The sequence below is a fragment of the Camelina sativa genome, chromosome 9, assembly GCF_030686135.1.
Source record: "Camelina sativa cultivar CO46 ecotype springtype chromosome 9, ASM3068613v1".
In the NCBI taxonomy this organism is placed as follows: Eukaryota; Viridiplantae; Streptophyta; class Magnoliopsida; order Brassicales; family Brassicaceae; genus Camelina; species Camelina sativa.
In genome coordinates, this window is record NC_141888.1 from 9,476,822 (window position 1) to 9,488,449 (window position 11,628).

Genomic DNA, 11,628 nt, shown 5'->3' on the forward strand with positions numbered 1-11,628 from the left:
CTAGATCACCTTCATGAGTTTGATAGGATATGTGGTCTCACAAAGATCAATGGTGTGAGTGAAGATGGCTTCAAGCTTAGGCTGTTCCCTTTCTCACTTGGAGACAAAGCTCATCTATGGGAGAAGACACTTCCAACTGAAGCAATCACCACATGGGATGCTTGCAAGAAGGCTTTCTTGGCCAAGTTCTTCTCCAATGCTAAGTCTGCTAGATTGAGGAATGAAATTTCTGGGTTTGCACAAAGGAATAATGAGAGCTTTTGTGAAGCTTGGGAGAGGTTTAAAGGATTCCAAACTCAATGTCGTCACCATGGCTTCAGCAATGAGTCCCTACTAAGTACTTTGTATAGAGGAGTGTTCCCCAAGATCAGAATGCTTCTTGATACAACCTCAAATGGTAACTTCCTCAACAAGAATGTGGAAGAAGGCTGGGAATTAGTTGAAAACCTTGCTTAGTCAGATGGCAATTACAATGAGGAATATGACAGAGCAATAAGGTTCCCATCCAATGATCAAGAGGACAAGTACAAGAAAGATTTGAAGATGGTTAATGAAAAGCTAGACAAAATCCTCCTTAGCCAACAAAAGACTATCAACTTTATTGGTGAGGAAGAGTGTCAAATTCAAGAGGGGGAGAGAGAGTTTGCTGAGCTCTGCTATATGCAAAACCAGGGTGGATTCAAAGGCTACAACCAAGGAGGAGGGTTCAAGAACAACAACCTCTCCTATAGAAGCACCAATGTAGCAAATCCCCAAGATCAAGTCTATCCACCTCCACAGCCTCAACAGCAAAATAACTATGCACCCAAGCAGCATCATCAAGTTTTCAAGCCTCAATTGTGTCCCCCTCCAGGGTTTTAGACTAAACAAGGCCAGGAACAAGACTTAAGAGCAATGATGCAACAGCTGTTGATTGGGCAAACCAATGGAAAGATTGAGGAAGCCAAACAGTTTGCTGAGTTGAACCAAAGGCTCACATTCCAGTATAATGATCTTAACATGAAGTTTGAAGGTCTCAACTCTAGAGTGAAGTATATGGAGAGCAACCTTGCTTCTACTTCAGCTCATAAGCCTAATCAACTCCCTGGAAAAGCTGTTCAAAACCCAAGGGAGTTCACTGCAAAAGCCATCCTTGTCCATGAGGAAGAAATCACTGAGGACAGTGAAGTTCAAGATGGGGAGGATTGGTCATTTCTTGAAGTTCAGAGTGAAGATTGTGCAAAGCAGACTGAATCCGGTAGTGCACTCGACCATGTGCTTGAGCAAGCACTCGACCGAGTGTCAGCTCGAGTGCTCGATCGAGCTGAAGATTCTAAAGTTGTCAAACCAGCTAAGTACTCCTGCTTACAAACCGCCTCTACCATTCTCAGGACGTTTCAAAGCACAGAAGCTGAAGGAACTAAGGGAAATCATAGAGAGAAAGGAAATGTTGGCTTTGCAACAAGAGGAAGTGAAGGCTTTGAAGGAAGAGGTTTTGATTGAGAAACAAGAGGAAGTGATTGTAATGACCCTCACCAAGAGGTAAATTACATAATGAAATCCCAAGGCCAAAAGGTGAGAAAGAGAGGCCAACAAGGAAAGAAGAAAGTTTAATGAAGAAAAGTCCGAGAAAATCTGGACGAATCAAAAATTGGCCGAGTTGCCCAAAGATGACCGAGGGACCGGGAAAGTCCGAGAATTGCCGATAGCTGCCGAATGCATCCGAGAAAAAATTGCCGGAAATGCCGAGACGGACGAGAATTGCCGAGAGCTGACCGATCAGCGACCGAGAATGCTAACCGAACCACTAAAAAGTCTTCCCACTACCAAATTGTCTAAGTCAAGAGAGACTTGGTGGAAGATTATTTTAATCTTGAAGGATTAGTGGGAGATAGTGGTGATTATTTTAATCAAAGAAGAGTTAGTGGGATTTTGTGGGAAGATTAAATAATTCAAGAGAAGTTAGTGGAGTTAGTGGAAGAATTAAATAATCCAAGGAGGGTTAGTGGAGCTTAGTGGGTGATTAAAGAAATCAAGAGAGAGTTTAGTGGGAATCAGGGTGTCTAGCTCGAAATCTCTCCAAGTGTGATGACATGCTCTAATACCACTAAGAAGAAGAGAACACTCCACATGCATTGGTTGCCTCCACCGCCCAAGTTCTCTATAAATAGCTCCTCACCTCTCTCATTTTCACACAAGTAAAGAAGGGGTAAGGAGAGAAAACTTGAGAGAGAAAGTGAGCGAGAGAGAAGAGAGAAAGAAGGGTGTTGCCGCGAGTGAAAGAAGAGAAGAAGAGAAGGAGCAAGACGAGACTATCAACCAAGGTTAGATCGATAAGGAAATCGATTCTAATCGAAGAGGAGATCCGAGTGTGCCGTGAGGGAAGCTTCACCAAAGGAGACCAATCATCGACGGTATTCTGTGAGTTTAGGCACATATCTTGCCGGCTTAGATAAAGGGTTAAAAATATCTATCTAGTGCACGGTTTGCATGAATCATTTAGATACATTTACTTGAAATTCTTCTATGTTTTTCTTGTTAAGTTGCATGTGAGGTGAGGTTAAGCTGGTTGCTAGATCGAGATGTTCTAGTAACAAGGGCGATAACGGGTTGGAAATACTTGAAAATTTATGAAGTTAAATCATATAAACTCAAGTATAATTGGAGGTGAGGTTATAATGCGTATTAGTCCGAGAGAAATTCCGGCTATGCGTTGTATAACTTGGTATTGTCATCTTTCCCATTCCGTACCACATGCAGCCGCGACATGCAACCCATGTGCGTGTGTTTGTAGGGATGGTTACGAAGAGCTCGGAGGTTACTGGGCTCGCTACCCTGGCCGAGGCTGTCTACACGACGGTGTAGCTTGGAGTGAGATCTGAACGCATGCCTTAGTGGTTGCGATTCGGTGATTCTTGAGGGATTAGGGGAAAAGATGCATATCGGGCCCTATAAACTAGTACTGGTTAAAAACTCTTGTTTTAATGCAAGTTTATGTTGTCGCATGTTGTGCGTTTAAGCATGCATGTCGTTGCATGTCATTGCATGTAATTGCGATTGATTGTAGGATGTTTTTGCTTAGCTTATCAGCTTCCGCATGTGATCTCTGATTGGTTATGGTGATGTATCTTATGCTCGCATGTTGTTTATCGCTGCTTGCATGTTGACCACTTATGCTTGCATGTCGTTATTTGTGCTTGCATGATGTTTGTTAATGGGGTTTGGGATTGGGGTTTATTTCTCTGCAGGAACCCTGAGCTCACTAAGTAATCTTAGATTACTTATGATGATATTGTTGTGCTGCAGGTAACCCTAGACGGAACTAGAGGGCGTGGTGAACGATAGGACTCCGAAGTAGTTTTGTTTTGGTGTCTATTGTAAAATTCAAAGTATGTGTTGTTGCAAACTAAACTTTGCGCTAAGCCTTGTTAACCTTTTGTGTAACCGTCGGTGGTAAACTCTTTTAAGTTTTAATGAAATCGGATTTCTTTTATTTCAAACGAGTGATACTGATATAGACTTTGTCCAAGTCGGCTCAACACAAGGCTTGTGTGTAGGGTTGTAAAGCCTTAAGGACGGGTCGTGTGGTCGGGAACCTCGGCGACCGTCCGGCTAAGGGGCTTGATTGGTTCTTGTACCCGGACGGGTCGTTGGCGAACGTTTTCCAAGTAGCGTCTCGGGGCTGTCCGATGGCCTTGGTGGTCATAGTACGGTTCGGGGGCGTTACAGTGATGGCCATACAAGAGGTTATCATTGCTTACCAAGAAGAAGAGAGAGGACCTGCCTTGGAACAGTATGATCCATATCCTCTCTATCAGGACTTTTTGCTTGAATTGTCAAAGAAGAAGGCTCAAAAGCAAGACAAGAGGGATCTTGAAGAGCTTGAGGGAGTTATCATCCCAGTTAAACTTGAAGATCTAGGTCCATTTTATCTGCCTTGCTCACTTAGCTATCTTCACTACAACCAGTGCTTATGTGGGAGCATCTATCAGTGTAATGCCTTACTCTATAGCACAAAAGCTTGGGCACATTGAATTCAAGTCCACCAACCTTCACATATGTCTAGCTGATGGATCAAACAGGGATGTAATTGGTTAGCTGGAAAACATTCCAGTCAAGATAGGAAAGGCAAGAATTCATACAGATTTTGTGGTAATACAGATGGATAAGGAGCCTGAAGATCCTATCATTCTAGGGAGGCCATTCTTAGCCACTGTTGGAGCTGTTATAGATGTCAAGGAAGGTCTTGTAACCTTGAACATTGCTGAGGGTATAACCATGAAGTTTGACATCTATAACCCAACCAACCTGCCTACTATTGATGATCAACCTTTCACTATCAAAGACAAAGGTGGTCATGAGGTCTCAAGGGATGTGGCAACTCCAAAGGCTAAGCTCTCTCTTCAAAAGGAATCAGTGGAAAGGCTGAAAGATTCAGTTCAAGAGTTGACTGAGCTGGTGAAAGAACTCCAAGTTAAGCTGAACAAGAGGTCTTTGAAGAAGGCAAGACCAAGGCTCAAAATTAAGAAGAAACAAGGGTTATGTGTGAAGGGTGAAATGATCAAGGATCAGTTTCACATTGATCAAGTGGTGCCAGGGAGGATTTCATCACCTCCTTGGTTTCTAAACCAAGCCTGAAAAGGCATCAAAAGTCAAGCTTAGTGACTTTAAACAAACTCACTAGGGAGGAAGTCCCTAAGGTATCATTGTACATATGCTTTATTTTCCTTGTAGTTTTGATTTCTTTTCTTTTATGTTTGTGTTGGGCAGGCTTTTTAATGAAAGTGTAGATGGGTATGGAGAGATTTGGACTTGTGGAAGTAGACTCGCAGGCCTACTCGACCGGCCCACAAGAGGTACTCGACCGAGTTGTGAAGAAACTAAGGCCCACTCGATTCCCATTTCTCTTGAATGATCGAGTGGAGGGAGAGAAAGAAGAAAAATTTTGAAATTTCAAACTTTGGTCAAGGAGCTCGACCGTGCGGTCGAGTGTGGGGTCGAGTGGCAGCAAAAAGCAGGTCAAAGATTCCCATTTCAAATTTGAATGGTATGGACGCTCCACCCTTGTCTCCTTCTCTCCTTAGCTTCTTTATATATAGCTTGACTTGATCATATGCTTCTCACACTCTCTCATTTGCTCAAAACAATTAAAATCTAGCTTAAATTCTCTCTCAAGTTCATCTTTTTGTTCAAAGCTTAGCTCTTTTTGTTTTTGGGTTACTAACCTATTATCTTTGAGTTTTAAGTCTATTCGTTTCAAGTTCTCTTCAAGAATGTCTTCAAGGATCACAAGAATGTCTCAACAAGTCGCTGATCGCTCTCCAGGCCGTCGTGATGCTCACCTTGCATCAAGGAAAGAAGCTGCCAGAAGCACTCGACCCACCACTCGAGCAGGCAAACGACCGAGTGCTAGCTCTAGTAGGCAGTCGAGTGAGGCTGCGAGAGGGAAGCATCAGTCAGCTGAGGAAGATCCTGAGCGAACTGAGAGTGAAGAAGAGATGGAGTTCACTCTTAGGGAGCACATTAGGAGACACAAGGCCAAGGGGAAGAGGCCAGCATTTGAGGTTGAACAAGAGGAGGTTGAAGAAGAGAGTGAAGAAGAAGATGAAGAAGAAGAGGGAGAGGATGATGGAGAAGAAGAATCTTGTGGCTTGACTCAAAGGCAGCTTTATGAAGCCTTCAAGAGGATGCAGTTCTTGGGGACTAGATACCCACACAAGGAAACCATGGAGAAGCTAGGCATTGATGAAGATGTGGAATATCTCTTTGAGAAGTGCAACCTAAGCAAGTTCATGGGGCTTTGCATGGAAGGGTATAAAGAAGAAAGCTGTGAGTTTCTAGCCACAATCAAGTTGCACTGCTACATAGAGAAGGATAATGAGCTTGGAGCTGGTCATGTTGACTTCACTATCAAGGGCAAGAAATATGAGCTGTCATTGAAGAAGATAGCCAATATCTTTGGCTTTGAAGTTGGTAGTGAGAGGAGCATGGTCATACCAAGAGAAGAGCTCTATGCTGTTTGGGAAACCATTGGAGATAACATCACATACTCATCCTCCAAGACCAAGAGTTCCAAGATAAGAAGCCCAGTCCTAAGGTACTTTCACAAGACCTTAGTAAACACCTTTTTTGCTAGGAAGGAAACTGGAAATGTGAATGAGGGTGAGCTCAAGATGATTGATGTGGCACTCAACAGCATCATCCTTGGAAGCAAAGAGGGAACTGATCTTGAAATGGTGCTCATTGACCACATGATATATTTGAGAAGTTGGGTGGGCAAACTGCACAACAAAGGTTCAATGGGAGCCCTAACCATTGGAGGGATTATCACTCCAATACTACAAGCTGCTAAGGTGCCACTTAGAGGAAAGAAGGTCATGCCAAGATGGATTGATTCAAGCTATCTCACCTCCACTCTCATACTAGCCAAGGAGAAGCATAAAGGAAATCACCTTTTCAATTTTGAGCTTCCAACAATTGGGAAAAGACAACTTGTCCTACCCAATCAAGAGTTCACCACCATACAAGATGGAGCAAACATTGACTTTTGGCCAGCTGATGAGTTCTTGTTTGATGGGACAGCTCAAGTTAGAGTTGATGAAGCTGGAGATGTAGAAATGGCTGATGGGGAAGAGCAATTCCACTTTGAAGAATATGAGCCAACCCCTAGAGATAATAGAGGAGTGAGGGAGACTAACAAGAGGCTGACACTTCTACAAAGATGGAGCAAGTGGCATGGGAATAAATTTGAAAAGCTGAAGAAGAAGGTGGGAAGAATGACTAAGTCCATCAAGGGCTTAAAGAGGGAGATTGCTGAACTGAAGAGTGCAAACTCATCACCAAGCCATTCTAACCCATTGAGGAGGTGTAGCTCAACTAGAGCACTCTCAAGAGCTGAAAACCCTGTGGAACAAGCTAGCGCTTCAATGTACGAGCCAATTCAGAGGAGGAGAAGTTCAAGTAGCCGAGAACAACAATTTTCGAGGCACTCAACCGGTTCACTCGAGCAGCCACTCGACCGAGTACCCCAGATGCACTCGGCCGAGTTCCAACCCAGAATTCCTTATGGCTTCCCAGCTCCAGCAGCATATCCAGGCTATCCAGGTTACCCTCCCTTCCCACCCCAATACTTCATGGATCCAGCACTCTTGCACCAGTTCTACCAACAGCAAGGTCAGAATTTTACAACTCGCAGTCTAACTCGACCCCCCCCCCCCCCACACTCGACCGAGTGCCAGTCGATTGCAATAGTTGAGTTGCCCCAGTCTCCTTCTCCAAGTCAACAATAAGACCCCAACTACACATTTGACAGCATGAATGAGGATGTGGATAGCTTCTTCCACAATCCATGAGGTAACACTATCACCTTCCTTGTAAATACCATTGCATTTGACATTGTGTTTTGTTTTAAATCTTGAATCCCCTTTCAAATTTCTCTCACACAGCGGACTGTGTGAATAAAGTTTGGGGGAGGGTTTGAGATACCATTTGACATTGTGTTTTCTTTTCTTATTTCAAATTTTTAGCATCATTATGTTAGTATTTGCATTGCATCTAAGGCATAGAAAACCCCTAAAAATTTGAAATTTTTTTGCAAAATCTTTATAAAAAAAGAGTGTTCATGTAGTTTGCATTGCATATTAGGATCTTGTTTAGCATGTTTCATGTAGGACTGTTTAATATTTGCATTAGAGATCTATGATGAGTTTTGCCTTGTTAGCTTGCTAGATTCACCAAACTAGGATCAATGCCCAAGTTAATAGTACTTTGATGCTAGTTGAGTAGTTAGAAGCATAAAATGGAACCAAGCCTTGAATTCCGGCATTGCATTTGGTCTAAATTGAAACATGTTGTGATTTGATGTCATTTCCTACTTATAAGAACCTAATTTTGACTGTTAAATATCAACTTGTGAATTGCTTTAAACTCATGGATACCATATACATATTTGGATCATCTTTCTCCTTTTTACCACTCTTGTTGATCCGAGTAGCTGATTTCACTTTTAAATCAGTTTCCCCTACCCCTAAACCAATCCTTCTTTCAAGCCATGTTTATTCTTGTGTGTGTAAGGCCTTTTGGGATTGAGCTTGGTAGAAAGTGTTAGGTTTGAACTGACAAGAGTAAAGCCTTGTGTAGTTCTAGTTTGCAATTTTCAAACTAGATAGGACTAGGTGGTTAACTTGTTGGGTTTGGGACTTGGCTGTTTTGAAAAGAAAAGAGGAAAAAGAGAAAGAAAAGGTAGAGTCTTTAGGAGGGGAATGTGTTTAAGTAAAATCAAAGTCTAGTGAAAGAATGGGAAGTATAAGATTGTTAAAGTTGGTTCTAGTTAAAGAAAAGAAAGAAAGAAAAGAAGAGTATAGCAAAATGCTTTTATGTCTTAAGAATAAGAAGAAAAGAGAACCATAGCAATAAGAAAGAATCCCACATTCCGCTACAAAGATCAAATAAGAAACCTCTCCTAAGAGTTAAAAATCAAAAGAGAAAAGGGTGAAAGAGAAGTGAAGAAGTTAAAGGGTAGAACTAGGATCATTTGGGTTTAGATTGATAGGATAAACACTTTGGGTGCCTTTGGGTAGACAAGGTTTTGTTCTTGTATGTGTCTAAGTGTTCTTACCTTTAGCATTCTTTTAAAGCTCAATCCATTTTTTATGAGAGAACCTTGATATTGATAAGCCCCACTCTAAAAGAGACCATCGTTGTCTCAAAACCTTTATTACCAAGCCAAATGAGTTTAAGCATTGCATAAGATTGATTCATGTTCTTGATTAATGAATGTTAAAGGAAATGGTTGATTTGAATGCATGTGGATATCTAAGACTCAAATCAGTAAAGGTTGTGATAGGCTTGTCTAAAATCTTTAAGTACAGCTCATTCAACTTGCATCATAATACTAGTAACTTGGACATTGATTCTAGCTGGTTCATTGGCAAGCTTTAGGAGATGAGATCCCGGGTATTTATTAATTTTGATATGGAATTCAAATTTCGAAACTGCTAACTTATGTTCGTATAGTAATTAGTAGAGGGGTTTGGGATATTTTATTTTGGGAAGCAAATATTTTAGCGATAGTTTTGGTAAGAATTGAGTGTTCACAATAGAAAATTTACTGAGACGCTACATATATTTGAGATTCTAATGTACCTCTCCTGCAAGTTAAATAAACTTTTAACCTTCATCAGGGCCATAACCTGAATCTCCTAAAGCCAACATCTTAGGAGTGAAGAATGCCAATTTATCCATCTGAATATAATAGAGAAAGAAACAATGTCATACCCACAAAGTTGTCGAGAAAGAAAATCCAACAGGCCATATGAGAAAGTGAACAGAGAAAACCTAAGAAGCAAAGGAAAATAGTGGTGGCAGATCTCATTGTCTCATAATTCTATAACTCCAGATGTATGTTTCTCTTTTCATCATTAAAGTTAGACTGTTTGTAGTCACTGACAGCAGCTGCTGAGGAGAAGAAAGTATCAGATCCACACACTAAAGAGTCATTATATAAAATTTACATATAAAGTGAAAAAAAACTTAAAATTACCTGTGATAAGAACCATTGGAAATGCAATGCTTCCTCCATTCAAGTTTTGAAGTTGGAGAGACAGTCTGTAGTCACTGACAGCTGCAGAGGAGAAGAAAGCATCATAACAACACTAAGAGTCATTATCGAAAAGGAAAATCTCATATATTAAGTGAAAAATTACCTGTGACAAACCTCTGTTTTTGTTATCCCAAGTGCTACTGCAGCAACCATCAAATCAGCTGAAACGAGAAAGAGAAAACAACATTAGAAGCAGGGTTAGTAGTATAACTTGGTAAATCTCAAAAATCCAAGTAAAAAGGAACAAAGAGAGGAGAACAGAGTTAACTTACCTTAGTCAGTCTTCATTCTTCAACCCGACCTGCACAACATATACAGAATTAGATTAATACCATATTAGTTAATTTTACAAGTCTGAATCAAACAACGACTTTAAGAGAAACCCTGAAAAAAAAGAACCCTAATATTTTTAAAACATGTACTTGGCCGTCGGTCAAACCAGAAGAAGAGACACCAACCACGGAAACAAAACAACCAACGTCCTCCGATCCTCACCAGGCACCAAAATCCTCCTGAGTTAGAAGACAAAGACAAGACAAGAGAAGATGTCTTACCTTAACATTAAAAAAAAATAAACCCTAGGATTTGTATACCTTAACTTGCTCGTTCGAATATGAAGCGCCCGTGGAAACCCTAATTCATCAATTAGAAGACGAAAAGAGAAGAGACATTGAGTGAGTCAGTGTACATTTTATCAAATTATTCTCTAATTATAATGAAAAACAACAAAATCAAACATGAAATTGAACTAACACACACGATGGACTGGGGAAGAAGCAGATATTTACTGTTTTTTTAACAGCAACACCACCTCGTTTCTTCTCTGAGTCAAACGGAAAAGCATAAAGGATAGAAGACCTGCGTCCTGGTTGTCTCGAAATTCATTCCCAGCTGAAGGAGAGAAAACATACGAATTATTCTCCCACTCATTATGAGAAAGTGAGACAGGGAAAACCTAAGAAACACATAACAAAAAAACAAATGTGGGTCTCCATACCATAAACCATAAATGGTCTTGCGCTCTAGCAAGTCATCACAATGTCCACTGATGCCTTTCTCTGGTAGTACGTATCTGATCAAATTTGACAATCATTGAGGCTGATGCAACAAAAAAAACATGCATACCAAAGTTGGCTAAAGAAGAGAGATTTTAAAAAAGTAATCATACATATATAAGCATGTCTTATGAGAGGAAACCTAGCGAAGGAAATTTTGTAAGTGTAAGTGTTTATTAGAAATAAATATAACGATTAAAATGTTCCAAATTTGGAATCAGGAAGAATAAAAGCTGTACCTCCTCATCCAGAAGAAGACACTCGACACTAAGAAGAAGATTGTTGCGTTTGAAATCACGGGCATCCCAGAAATGGAGTAGACGAATGAGGATGGTTGGTGTGTCTATAGACTCGGTAATTTCATCAAGCTTGAGATAGGAGAAAATAGGGCTATCTGAAGGAGGATCTTTGGAAGACATTTGTGTTTTTTTAGGTCGGAGGAAGGGTTGTTTGGGTTTTAAATTTCATGAGGGATGAAATCAAATATATATGTAAAAAGGTAAGGCTTTAAATTGGGGTAGTAATTAGTAAGTTATGGTGAAATCGTAACGGATCGCACAATTAAGAGAAGGCAAATAATCAGGAAGGTAATTAGGAAAACACAGCGGTTAGGCGATTTAACCATTAAGTAAAGTCATATAATCAGGGTTGAATTACCTTTTATGGCAGGAAAATAGTAATGTGATAGAGCTTAGGAAGGTAATTAGGGAGTCACGGTGGTTAGGCCATTTAACCATTAAGGAGAGGCATAAAATCAGGGTAGAATTAGTTTTAATGGGAGGAAACCCTAAGGACATTTCAAATTTAATAGTTTACTAACCTGGCCTGCAGTAAAGAAATAGTTCTATCCAGCGAGTCCAAGCAACCTGCAGTTAAATGGGAGGAAACAACAATAAGCAGTGCCCAGTATATTAACAGAGATGCTAAATACATTTGAGATTCTAATGGACCTCTTCTGCAAGTTTAATAAAATTTATAACTTCATCAGGGCGA

The 11,628-nt window shown here is 40.6% G+C and overlaps 1 non-coding gene across 1 annotated transcript; it reads right to left on the bottom strand.

Moving 5' to 3' along the window:
• Nucleotides 1-210: 210 nt before the first annotated feature.
• Nucleotides 211-317, bottom strand: LOC147937968 (small nucleolar RNA R71). The gene has a single exon (XR_015567552.1). It is a non-coding gene; the product is annotated as a small nucleolar RNA R71 (small nucleolar RNA).
• Nucleotides 318-11,628: the final 11,311 nt, after the last annotated feature.